The sequence below is a fragment of the Lagenorhynchus albirostris genome, chromosome X (assembly GCF_949774975.1).
Source record: "Lagenorhynchus albirostris chromosome X, mLagAlb1.1, whole genome shotgun sequence".
Classification (NCBI taxonomy): Eukaryota; Metazoa; Chordata; class Mammalia; order Artiodactyla; family Delphinidae; genus Lagenorhynchus; species Lagenorhynchus albirostris.
This window is the reverse complement of record NC_083116.1, coordinates 115,646,035-115,652,034: the sequence shown is the minus strand read 5'-3', so window position 1 is coordinate 115,652,034 and position 6,000 is coordinate 115,646,035. Positions and strand designations below refer to the sequence as shown.

The 6,000-nt window shown below is 41.9% G+C and overlaps 1 protein-coding gene across 1 annotated transcript in view; it reads right to left on the bottom strand.

Annotated features, from left to right (window-relative positions):
- Nucleotides 1–3,506: 3,506 nt before the first annotated feature.
- BCLAF3 (BCLAF1 and THRAP3 family member 3) overlaps nt 3,507–6,000 on the bottom strand; it is an 81,400-nt gene continuing 78,906 nt past the window's right edge. The window contains exon 15 of the transcript XR_009538382.1: nt 3,507–5,756. The gene's annotated coding sequence lies outside the window, so the exon portion shown is untranslated. The remainder of the gene's footprint in view (nt 5,757–6,000) is intronic.

Here is a 6,000-nt window from a genome sequence, read left to right as displayed (position 1 = left end):
TAACTGAAATAAGTCAGACACAACAGGCCACATACTGCATGATTCCATTGATAGGGCTTTCTGGAAAAGGTAGAATTATAGGGATAGAAAACACATCCATGTTTGCTTGGGGTGGGAGAGGAGACTGCCCACAAAGGGGCACAGAGGAACTTCGGGTGGCAATAAAAGTATTTTATATTTTGACTGTGGTGGTGATTAAATGACTGTATACGTTTGTCAAAACTATTGAACTGTATGCCTTAAAAGGGTGAATTTTAGGGACTTCCCTGGCTGTCCAGTGGTTAAGACTCCATGCTTCCAATGCGGGGGCGGTGGGGCGGGGGGTTGATCACTGGTTGGGGAACTAGGATCCCACATTCCATGCGGCATGGTCAAAAATTTTTTTTAAAAAAGGTGAATTTTACTGTATATAAGTCATACCTTAGTACACCTGACTTTAAGAAAGAAACTCTGCCTGGGTCTGAATCCCAGCTCTGGCACTTATTAGCTGGTGACCTTGGGCAAATTACTTACCTCCTCTCTGCCTCAGTTTCCTAATGGAGACAATAATAGTACCTACCTCATAGTCTTTCTGTGAAGATGAAATGAGTTAATACATGGAGAGTGCTAGGACATTGCTTGACACAGAGTAAGTGCTTAGTACTTGGGAGCTCTTGTTTTTTGGTTGCGTTGTGTCTTCGTTGCTATGCGCAGGCTTTCTCTAGTTGCGGCGAGCGGGGTCTACTCTTTGTTGCGGTGCGTGGGCTTCTCATCGCGGTGACTTCTCTTGTTGTGGAACACGGGCTCTAGGCGCGTGGGCTTCAGTAGTTGTGGCACGGGGGCTCAGCAGTTGTGGCGCACGGGCTTAGCTGCTCCGCATGTGGGATCTTCCCGGACCAGGGCTCGAACCCATGTCCCCTGCATTGGCAGGCGGATTCTTAACCACTGTGCCACCAGAGAAGCCCGTGAGCTCTTATTCTTAGGGTCAGAACAGACGAGTCTGAGTCTGAAAGCTTGGCTGCCAGTTCCACCACTCAGTAACTACGTAAGCTTGGCAAAGTCGTTTAACCTCTGGTAATCTCAAAGTTGTGGCAGTGTTACCCCCCACCTGCCTTGCACACCACACTGGGTATTTACAAAGATCAGATGGGATAAAGGTGAGATCAAGTAATGCCTTGGTCATTCAAGGATAGGTTTTTTTTTCCAAAAATTGGAGAAAGCAGCATCTGAGAGGACTGCCTGGATTCTGAGTCTCTCTGTGAATCCAGGGGCTATTAACCGAGATCATGAACAGAGGAAAAACACTTTTGGGGTTCATTTCAGTTTCAGACAGGATGAGTTTGAGATAGCTGTAGGACATTCAGGTGGAAATTTCTATGTGACAAATAGAAGTAAGTGTGTAGAGCTTGGGGAGAGAGGTCAGGGGTAGAGATAACTTTTTTTAAAAAAATTAATGAACACATGATATCAAAAGACATGCATATAAATTAAATCATCCAAGAAAAATGTGGAGGGAGAGAAGAGAGCCAGGGAATGGGCCCTCAGGATCACCAGCACAAGGGGGCAGACAGAGGGTGAGAGGCCTCAGAGGAGACAGAGAAGAGAGGTCCAAGGGAGAAGGCCAGGAAGGGAAGAGAGAAGAATTGAATTCAACAAACACCAAAACAGCTGGGGGCTCTGGAAGACAGACAAAAATGAATGAAAACAAAGCAAAGGTGATGAAAAGAGTAAACAATTGAAAAAAGAGCCCAGATAGCCAGGTGCTGCCCTGAGGGTTGGGAGGTTTGGACAGAGCTTCAGAAAATAGAGACGGTGGAAGGGGAAAATTATCATAGAATGGAAGGATCTAAGTCTCCAGGCAGAAGGGGCCCAACAGGAGCTCAGCTAAACAAAGGACCCATTCAAAAGACCCGTCGTTGATAACTTTCAGAAGATCAGAGAAAAAGAGAAAGTTCTAAATCTCTCCGAGGTTAAAAAACAGTTCACATATACGGGAGTAGGAGCCAAAGCAATGGAGAAATGTTTTTAAAATAGAAAGAAAATTATTTCTAATCTATTCTAGATATTTCATATAAGTAGAATCATATAATATTTGTCCTTTTGTGACTGGCTTATTCACTTAGCATAATGTTTCCAAGGCTCATGCACGATGTAGCACATATCAGCACTTTATTACTTTTCATGGCTGAATAAGATTCCATTGTATGGAGAGACCACATTTTGTTTATCTATTCACCTGTTGATGGACACTTGGGTTGTTTCCACCTTTCGGCTTTTGTGAATAATGCTGCAACTACAAGTTTATAAGTCCCTGCTTTTAATTCTTGTGGGTATATACATACCTAAGAGTGGAATTGCTGCATCATATGGTAATTCCATGTTTAGCTTTTTGAGGAACTTCTAAGGCAACATTTTTTCACCATAGTTGTTAAGAGACCATTAAATTAGTCGCACTGTGTTCCCTACAATCCCTTGCAGAATATTGTCATCAGCAAGAACTTCACAACATTGGAGTCAATTTCTTCTTTACTAAATATTATTTTAAATGTCATTACAAGGGATTAAAATTTGAGGTAAGAATTTACTTTACAAAATTACCTGTAAAGTTTAATCTAGTTTTTAATAGCTTAAATGATACGTACAGCAAAAACAAGCTTTCTTAACGTTAATAAGTCAGGGTTTTAGAAGACATTTTTAGGGGACTGCCCTGGTGGCACAGTGGTTAAGAATCCGCCTGCCAATGCAGGGAACATGGGTTCGAGCCCTGGTCCGGGAAGATCCCACATCCCGTGGAGCAACTAAGCCCACGAGCCACAACTACTGAGCCCGTGTGCCACAACTACTGAAGCCCACGTGCCTGGAGCCCATGCTCTGCAGCAAGAGAAGCCACTGCAATGAGAAGCCTGCACACTACAATGAAGAGTAGCCCCTGCTCGCCACAACTAGAGAAAGCCCACACGCAGCAACGAAGACCCAGTGCCGCCAAAAATAAATAAATAAATAGATAGATAGAAGACATTTTTAGCTTCCTAAGAATAGGATTCTATCCCATGCCCTCTAAAATACGTAAGCTTGAATGTCATACAAACTGCAAACACATTTTAAACATGTATGTGACTATCTGCAAAGGTTGAATATACATAAATAAAATATTATCTCAGCTACCAAAAAGATAAAGCTCAGAAAAAAAGACTAATAAAAAATAGCAAAAGTTAGTTGACACTAAATATATATGAGCAGTGTTATTATGAATGAATTTTTCTTACTTTTACATACTATTCTAAGTGAATTTAAATTATATGTAATTATAAATTATTAGAAATCAATAATTTTTATTAAAAAGTTAACACAACACATAAATAAGCTTATCCACATTGATGATGTGGGAGGGACACAGGCAGTAAAATCCCTCTGGACTAAGGAGAAGTAGGTAGCCCTTGGAGGTAAAGCTTGTTTACATGAATTTTTAGTAACAGATACACAATGGATAGGATATTCTTACCACTCTTTTTAAAAAATGGCTTTATTTTATAAAAATGATACAATGTTCATTATATTCAACCAGAATACAGAAAAGCACAAAGAGTCACTCATAATCCCACCACTTAAAAAACCATCTGTGTTAACAGTGGGTGGGCATATGTCTGGACCTCTCTATTCATGTACAGACACTACTGATGGTGAAAACTGATATACTTTTTATCTTTAAAAGTTTTAGTTAAATTTATTTGAATGCTACAGAAAAAAATTAGAAATGAAACTGAAGGTGCTGCTCAACTTCAGATTAATATTTTTTCATCATAAGGTCTGCTGGTTCCTAAAAGACCTAAGTAAGCCAGTGATTCTCAAACTCTTGAGCGAGCATCTGAATTCCCTGGAGGGCTTGTTAAAACAGACTTCTGGGGACTTCCCTGGTGGCGCAGTGGTTAAGAATCCGCCTGCCAATGCAGGGGACATGGGTTCGAGCCCTGGTCCGGGAAGATCCCACATGCCGCGGAACAGCTAAGCCCGTGCGCTACAACTGCTGAGTCTGCGCTCTAGAGCCCGTGAGCTACAACTACTGAGCCCACATGCCACAACTACTGAAGCCCGCGTGCCTGGAGCCTGTGCTCCACAACAAGAGAAGCCACCGCAATGACAGGCCTGAGCACCACAATGAAGAGTGGCCCCCACTCACTGCAACCAGGAAAACCCCACGCACAGCAACAAAAGACCAAACACAGCCATCCATCCATCCATCCATCCATCCATCCATCCATCCATCCATACATACATAATATCCGTTTTTAAAAAAACCAGACTGTGCTGGGCCCCACCCCCCGAGCTTCTGATTCAGTAGGTCAGGGGTGGGGCCAAGAATCTGCATTTCTAACAAGTTCACGGGTGATGCTGATGGTTGGGGAACCATACTTTGAGAACCACTGCATTAAGGTCAAGAAAAAGACTGAAAAACTTAAGGTTGGACCCTACGTTTTTTCTATTTTATATAATACAATCTTAGACACCATAACTTGACATGACACCTGCCCATGAAAGATGAGGTGGTTAGTTCTTAGAATTCATCCCATTTTCCCCTACCCCACCTCACCCCACCTCCACCATGTCCCGACTGATTAACGTACTTCCATTTTTGTCACGATTTATAACATTCACATTCTATTCTACATCTCTGATTCCTCAGTTTTAAAACCTTAGTTGTATATTTTAACGGATTCAGAGCTAATAACCATTCCTTTTGGTGGGACTTCGTTGGGGAACCTGGTATCCTCTCTCGTCTGGGTTCCCATTAAGTGTCCAGAACTGGTGCTCACTGGACCAAAAGGTGTATCTTATCCTGTGAGCTTTGGCTTCCCCAGGCTGCTCTGCAACCCAGAGAACGCCTTGTCCTGGTGAATCTTTCCCCTTTCCCTGAAGTCCTGAGACAGAAGCAAAGCCCTCACCTTCCCAAGGATTTTCCTTGACTCTCCTCTGTATGACCTGGTCACCGCACCAGTCCCTTTGTACATACCAGGGCTCCACATCACTCCAGTTTCTTCGCTCAGTGCTACTTAAGGGGTGGAGGGGGCCTGCGAGTCACACCTCACCTTGCTGCATTGGCATCTTCTCCGTGCTTCCTTGTTCGGTTGCTGCTGGTGAATCTGTGGCTGCCGGTTACTGAGTTTGCCAGATAATGGAAAAGGAGAGTTTCTGATCCAGCTTTACTTTTCCTGCTTCCTTCCACCTGAAAGTATCCCCATCCTTTTTCTAAAAACTACTGAAAAATGTAGGATTTATTGGGTAAAAGATGGTCCACATGATGCATCTACATAAATTATTATAATGTAAATATAATAGTTTTTTCCAACAGAAAAAAATGTATCCTCCAAAATATTTATAGTAGTTTTATCTGTGATAAGATTATGGCTGATTTTTTAAAAACTGAAATTTACATTGACATAATCGTAGATTTACATGTAGCTATAAGAAATAATCCGGAGATCCCATGTATGCTTTACCCAATTTCCCCCAACCCATCAAATTTTAAAACCAGCAAAACCACCAATGGAATAGTGCCTCTTGAGGTCTGTGAAACCAATAAGAAAGAAATGTGACCAGGGGATGCTCAACCAGGAATGCCAATTTCTCTCTCAACCTTTAGTATATTATGTTCGGTATAGCACTTCACACTATAGGTTGCAGTTCTTTGTTTCTGTGAATGTCTTCCCCAACAGTCGATTAGGTGTCTCAGAGCAGGAACTGTGTCTTATTACCTTTGTCTTCCAGGGCCAGAGGAGGGCCTACCACACAGAGGAGGAAGGTGAGAAGGCAATGATATGTGACTTATCAAAATAACTTTTCTTCTGAAGTCTTACACATTCAAGAATTCAAATTATTTCCAGTCAATAAAAAGTGCTATGGATAACCTTTTGTTCAACCTCCACACAAAAATTAGATATTTAATTCCTAATAGACATAGTCTATTTGTTACTCATTCATGCAACTAATATTTAATGAGTTCCTACCATTTGTCAAGTAGGATGC